This window comes from Grus americana, chromosome 22, assembly GCF_028858705.1.
Source record: "Grus americana isolate bGruAme1 chromosome 22, bGruAme1.mat, whole genome shotgun sequence".
NCBI lineage: Eukaryota > Metazoa > Chordata > Aves > Gruiformes > Gruidae > Grus > Grus americana.
The window spans coordinates 234,643-241,192 of record NC_072873.1 but is presented as its reverse complement, the minus strand read 5'-3'; positions in this window follow the sequence as shown (position 1 = coordinate 241,192).

Genomic DNA, 6,550 nt, shown 5'->3' with positions numbered 1-6,550 from the left:
GCCCAGCATTACATAGTGACATGTGCTCTAAATTAGTCTCACTCCCTCTCCTGTAATACAAGCCAAGCTCATCTGATGTGGGACATTTACTGCAAGCAGGATAAATAGTACAAAATGCTGAAAATTTTTATTTGCTATCGTATTTTCCTAAAACTTTCAGGAATTGAAGTGACAGTTTTAGTGTGAAATGATACAAAGCTGCAGCAGTCAGAGGTTACAGATGGCCTTGTTAAAAACTTTCATGAAGAAGTCTATCATCAGCAACAGGCAAACATGAAAGAGAAACTACTTTCAAACATACACTTCAGAGAGAATACTGAATTAAAACAGAGACTCACAGGAGTAGTTCAGTGAAGCTTTTCACAATCATTCATTAGTTAGTCATTCAAATATTTTGATACAGAATCATGTACATTCATTTTTGAAGTATGTGTGCTTTTTGATAGCTGAGTCAGCCCACTTGATGTAAATAGATCATCATAGCAAGAAAAATAAATGAGCAGTCCCCCAAAGGTGGCACAGAGGTAGAATGTGCCGCCCTGTGATGGACAATTAATGAGTGTTTGATCCTATTTTTTTCAAACATTTACCATCAGTGCTCTTCTGCTGTTGGGCTGCTGGCACTGTTTAACCTTCCCTCCCATGCATGTCCGCATTGATGTGGTTTGGATGGGGAACAGCAAGCGAAATGCACGAGTCTCCGGCTACATGAGACCTTTGGGCTTTGAAAAAAATCCTGTCCGCGCCCCCAGTGTCACTCTAAGTTCAAAGGAATGACAGAGGCTTTCCCATACTCTAGGTACCACCCTGTGATGAAGAGGCAAAAGACCTTTAGCTGAAACGACCACATAGGTTGCATCAGCAAGATGCCATGTTCACGTGTCTCTCCTTTTTTAAAGTCCCAGTTTGGATTGTACTTGGAAATGAAAAATTTCCAGATGCCCAACTCTCTCACATCTGTCTCAGAAGAATGCATTACTCCTAGGTTTAAGTTCAATTGTAGTTCTGAAAGTTTGAGTGTTATTAGCAAAAAACATGATTAAATCCATATAAATCTCTAAGGGGGGGGGTGTGAGTGTGGGTTGGTAGTTTTTTACCCATGTGTAAATTTTATTTTAGAAGCCAATAACTTAAAAAAAAGATCAGAAATCATAAAAAGTAAGCTACAACCTTAGATTTTCTTGTCTTAGGACCAGCTGCTTAAATGAAATGAGTCTTTTAAAAAAATAAAGTTAAATATAGATAAGTAAAATTTAATGACAAAACAGACAGTCATGTCTGTTTACAAGTCATTTTGATATTGAGAGTAATCCAGAGCTTTACTGTATCTTAAATATTAATTTCCTCATTTGTCCTGTTTTTAAGTATTTTCATGCTTTCATTTTTTTTTAAAAAAAGCATTCTCTTTGCTTTTTCTAGCTATATTAAATTAGAAATTAGGAAAATTAACATGATATCAAGTGTACAGTAAAGATACTGTAGCTGAAAAAAATTGAAGCTCCCCACAAAAACAATGAGCAAAGCAAAGAAAAAAGAAAACCCCCACTGTATACAAGTTCTAGCTGTTGGGTTTTAGTCCTTTAATTCTTTAAAAGTCTACTGCAGTAAAACTCAATTTGTTACTCCCCCTGATTATTTGATTCACTAAGATGTTAAATTGCCTTTACCAGCATTTATGAGCTTTTTCTGGAACATCTAAAAATAAGGCTAGCATCTTGTTAAAGACTTTATTCATTTAATAAGGCTTTTGTTTTCATCTAGTTTTATATTAACGAAGTCATTGTGTTTGCTTTGCTTTGAGCTGATGAGGAAATTCTACTTACCCCTCCAGTTTTAAAAGAGCATTTTAAAATGCTAACAGCAGGACATTGACATATGTAAAACAGGGCAATGAACTGGATTTTTTTTTTTTTTTTTAAGATGTAATCACAAACTGCAAGAAAATGCTTTGCTTTGACTTGCAAAATAATCTTGGATTCTGTGTGTTAGAAAATGGAGTGCTTACTCACGCAGCTGGTCCCTATAATGTCAAAGGGCATGTCTACATCAAATACAGAGGAGGAGCCCGAAGCTGTTTTCCACGCTAGGTTCGGTGTCTGAACAAACACCAAGTGAAGCCTTGTCCTCTGAGAAAGCTTCCTGCTTCTGTTTCTGCTGGTTCAGGGTTCAAGATCTAGAACCATACTAAGCCATTGGATTTTTTAGGTGGCTGCCCCACTGAGCTCAGAAGGACACCAGAAGGAAGTCAGGACTCTTACTAACCTGCTGGAGAAAAAAAAAAAAAAAAAAAATCCCCAATTTTTATTTCTCTTACCTTAGTGAAAAAGTCCAGACAAGAATTTTAAAGAGCTGCTAGTACTGCTGATTAAAAAAATATGTCTTCTGCAGTCTGAAACTGTCTTTGTTCTTCAACAATGAATTTCAGGCTGTGCCCCATTTTCCCACCCTTTCAAACTCTGTATCACCTTGCAGCTTTTTCCTAAACATGACCATTAGTTGTGATAAATAAAGACATCTTCAATCCCACAGTGCTTCTAAGTTCATAGCAATAGCTACCCTGGAATATCTTCTGTGAACAACAGGGGTTTAAAATGAATTAATGAGAAGAAAAGAACAATTTTAAAAGGTAGTTAAGATACTTATTTGAACTTCCTTGCTTACTGATACTTACTTGTTATTACCTGTTGTTAGGGATCATTCAATTCTCATACCTGAGAGTAACTCAGTTTGCATTTGTTCTTTGCCTTGTAATGTAAAACTATTACTGCCTCCAAAGTTTCTAGCCACAACCTTGACTTTGACCTCGAAGTTAAACTATCCATTACAGAGATATTTTATCCATTTTCCATTACAAAGATATTTTTCTTTGTCTCAACTCTGATTTTGTAATGGGTATTTAAACAAAGTAAACTTCATATTTAGATAAGTTGTGTAGACAATGATTATTGGCTAAGAAGAGATTAACTCTCTGTAAATGTAAATTTACTCTGATGTAAATGCTTGCTGAATGGCATTACAGAACAGGGACTCTTGTCCCTCAGCCAATAGAAAGGATTTGTATTTCTCTGAAAGGTAGAAATAAAATGGAAATAAAAGGGTAAGGAAACTTTCTCTGGTAAATCATTTATTAACCTTAGCATGTTAATATTCTCCAGAGACGTGAAATTGCCTTCTTTGGCCAAGCCAGCCACTTCTCCTTCACCTTCTAGGTCCTATTACAATTCATTGTCCAGGATTGGTGAACAGAAAAATGAGAATGCATATTTTAAATAGACATTTTAACAGTGAATGACAGGTATTTGTTGTCTTGCAAATCTGTTTACTAAGGAGCTGATGATGAGGTATGAAATCGTGATGCTGCTGCTAAAGAAAGGTTTCTCTTAATTCCCAACACACCAGTTACAGGAAAAAATGCCACATATAAACAGGATTTAAAAGATTTGTAATGCCTGGAAACAATGCTAAATGCCAAATGAGTTATTTCATTCTAGAGGAAGACTTCAGATCTTATGTTTATAACATAGCTAATACTCTCATAGCAAGCCTCTCTCAGCTGGAGCAAGTTTCGGTTCTTTGTTGGACTCGCTTCCACTTCCATGGGTTTTTGCCAAAGCAGGGCTGTTTCAGTTCTGTCAGCTGGGGCTACAGTGACACCTAGTAACTGCTGGGCTAATTACAGCTGAGGTTTTCCCAGGCTCTGCCCTGTTAGCTCCAGCAGCGAGAAATTCCTCATCCACAGCAGGATCTGCCCTTTGCAGTACTCGTATCACCTTCGATTGCCATGAGAGCCAGCGCTGAGCTGAATAGTCTCAAGCCCTGAGAAACCGCAATTTACTTGCTTACGCTGACACGCTCCTTAGAATATAAAATCAAGCTTTGAATCATCCATTTTAATTAATTAGTGATACAGTATCACTTCTAAAGAGACCTTCCTGCATGCTTTCTACATTTTACATCAACCCCCATATGGCCACTATGCCAGCAGTTCGTTCCCTAAACAAAACACATCTGCTACTTATCTTGTTGAATAGACCAAATTTACTTCATATATAATATTTAAGAGTTAAAGAACAATTCAAATACTAGATTCGACAATCCCATCAAAAGAGAAAACTGCATTTTCAGCTGTACTTTCAATAGATAAGGTACCAGTAAGTTACCAAGGTAATCTAAGAAAGGAGGACTTTGCAGTTTGTGCATGATTTGCAACCAGCGACTTGAAAAGGTTTTCCACATTTTAAAACTTAACAACAGTACTGTAAGAATTACAAAATTCCCATTTTAGGAAAAAAAGATGCTGAGGCACTGGCCACTTGAATGATTTCCACAGTGTTTAGAAGATGTTTATGTGCAATGAGACCGTACTTTCTGCCTTACTGTACATTCCTGTAGTAATTCAGACTGTGTAAATCTGAAGGCTATGTCAAATAATATATTTCTTTTGAATGTTGGGAAAGCTGTGTATCCTCAGATGGGCAGAAGAACTGAGTTCAGAAGGGATTGCACAGGTGCCTCTGAAAGCAGAACAGCAGGCTAGTAGTGCAGATAATTGGCAATCAAAATAATTATTCAGTAAGTGTTCTCTACTTCCACACTTAAGAAAAAGCAATGACATGTCATCTTGTTAAGTTCAGTTAGTAGTTTTCTTCTTGATGAAGGCAGGTATTCTAAACTACTCTTTTTTTCTTTATTTACAGATCCTGATTCTGAGAAAAACAGATAAAACTCTCATGACGATTTAATTCTACCAAGAAGCCATTATACTGAGTACCCTTTTCATTGTTTTTTATACCCTTACTTTTCTCCTACTTACTTAAAGCCAAAACAAGTGTGTTTGTCACACAGTCCTTTCTGCAGTCCTACTGATGTCTTTACAAGTCCAAACACTGGCTGCTAATTACTTTAGAAGACCATAGGTCAAGGATAACTAGTAGTGAAGTCAACATGGCACTTCTATTGATTATGTCCTAAAACTGCCTTAAATAATTGGAAACAGTTGGCTAGTAAGTTGGGTTAACTGACCTTCTTTAACCTTTAAAATCACAAGCCTTGGAGATGCCTGTGGTTCCTTTACTGTGTGTTTTGAGTCACATATAATACTGACATTCTTTGCTTCTGAGGTTTCTTCTGATTAGAGCTTGAGCTTATAAAACGACGTGATCCTGTACACAGCTTACAGCCAAAAGGTCCAAAGCACACTTACATCAGTTGATTGAATGCACATGACAACAACCCATTGAGTGCGTTGCCTTCAACTTGAGCGGGAAGAACTTTCAGTAAAGATCTTGTATTTAGTGTTCTGTTTCTTTAAGAACTAGCATGGCCTCAACAAAGAGTGGGTTTTCCTTTGTTTTAGAGGGGAGAATGAAAGCAGAAGAAAACCAGTTACTCAGATCTTGACTTGAATGCTGACATACAAGGACACTGAGCTGAATCCATGCAAAGTGACTAGAAAATACTGCTGCTGTTTGGAAGCGAAGATAGGAAGGAGCCTTAAAGGCGTCACTGTACGGTACAGCAAGAAGGCTGGAGTATTTGTATCTCAGAAAAAAATTGCTCAGTACAAATTTGCTCTATAAATTCTTTTAAGCTATGCTCAGATTTGTACATGAACCTTCTGAATTCTTGTCTGGTTACCACATTTCCTAACTTCTCAATTCTCATAAACTTGAAAAATATTACTTAATAAATTATAATTCTTTTTTACTGTGTGTGATGAGAGGGTATAATTTTGCAAGTTTTAAGGCACTTAATATCCCCTATGCTGCTTGCTAACACTGTGCTGGTTATTGTCCATCACTGGAAACCTGATCCCCATGCGTGGCTGTGCTCACTAGTCTCCAAGCTGGTCCTTACAAACTACACGCTAACTGCATGAATTAGAAGATAATTATTAAACATGAACAATACCTGATAATATGACCGATAACCATCCTGAGTGAAGAGTACCTAGTATATTTGTCATTATCCCTGAACAAAATTACTTACTAAGCAGACACTGCATTCACAGAACATTGCATTCCTTCTTTATCCAGCAAAGATTAATAACTTCTGAGTCAGACTTATGCCTGGATTCTGGGAATGAGGAAACAAAGATCTTGCGGTTACTCATTTTGCACAAACTGGTTCTTTTCAGAGTAGCGGTTTTTACCATGGGGTGAAATGAAAACAGCTGCCAACTGCAATTTGCTTCAAAAAGGCACAGTCCATACATGTCTGTGGCTCTGAGGAGCCCTGATCTTCCATATGCTACAGCCATTGAGCACTTTCTTTCTCCTGAACGTTTAACACTGAATTCTCACCTCCGCAAACACTGCTGTGTCGGATCTGAGTGGTAAAGAGCAGGCTCCTCACCCTTTCCATGCACGCTGCTTGCTACATCTGGTAGACAAAACAGCCAGCATGTCTTTAGCAGAGCCAAGCATGGCAGAACGGCTTCTGCACTGCCTGTACCATAAGGCTCCCAAATATATTCAAGCCCTTCCCACATGCTCTGGATACTGGGACCATCTCAGTGCAGGGCTAAAAGTATTCAATGCAGATGATGAGC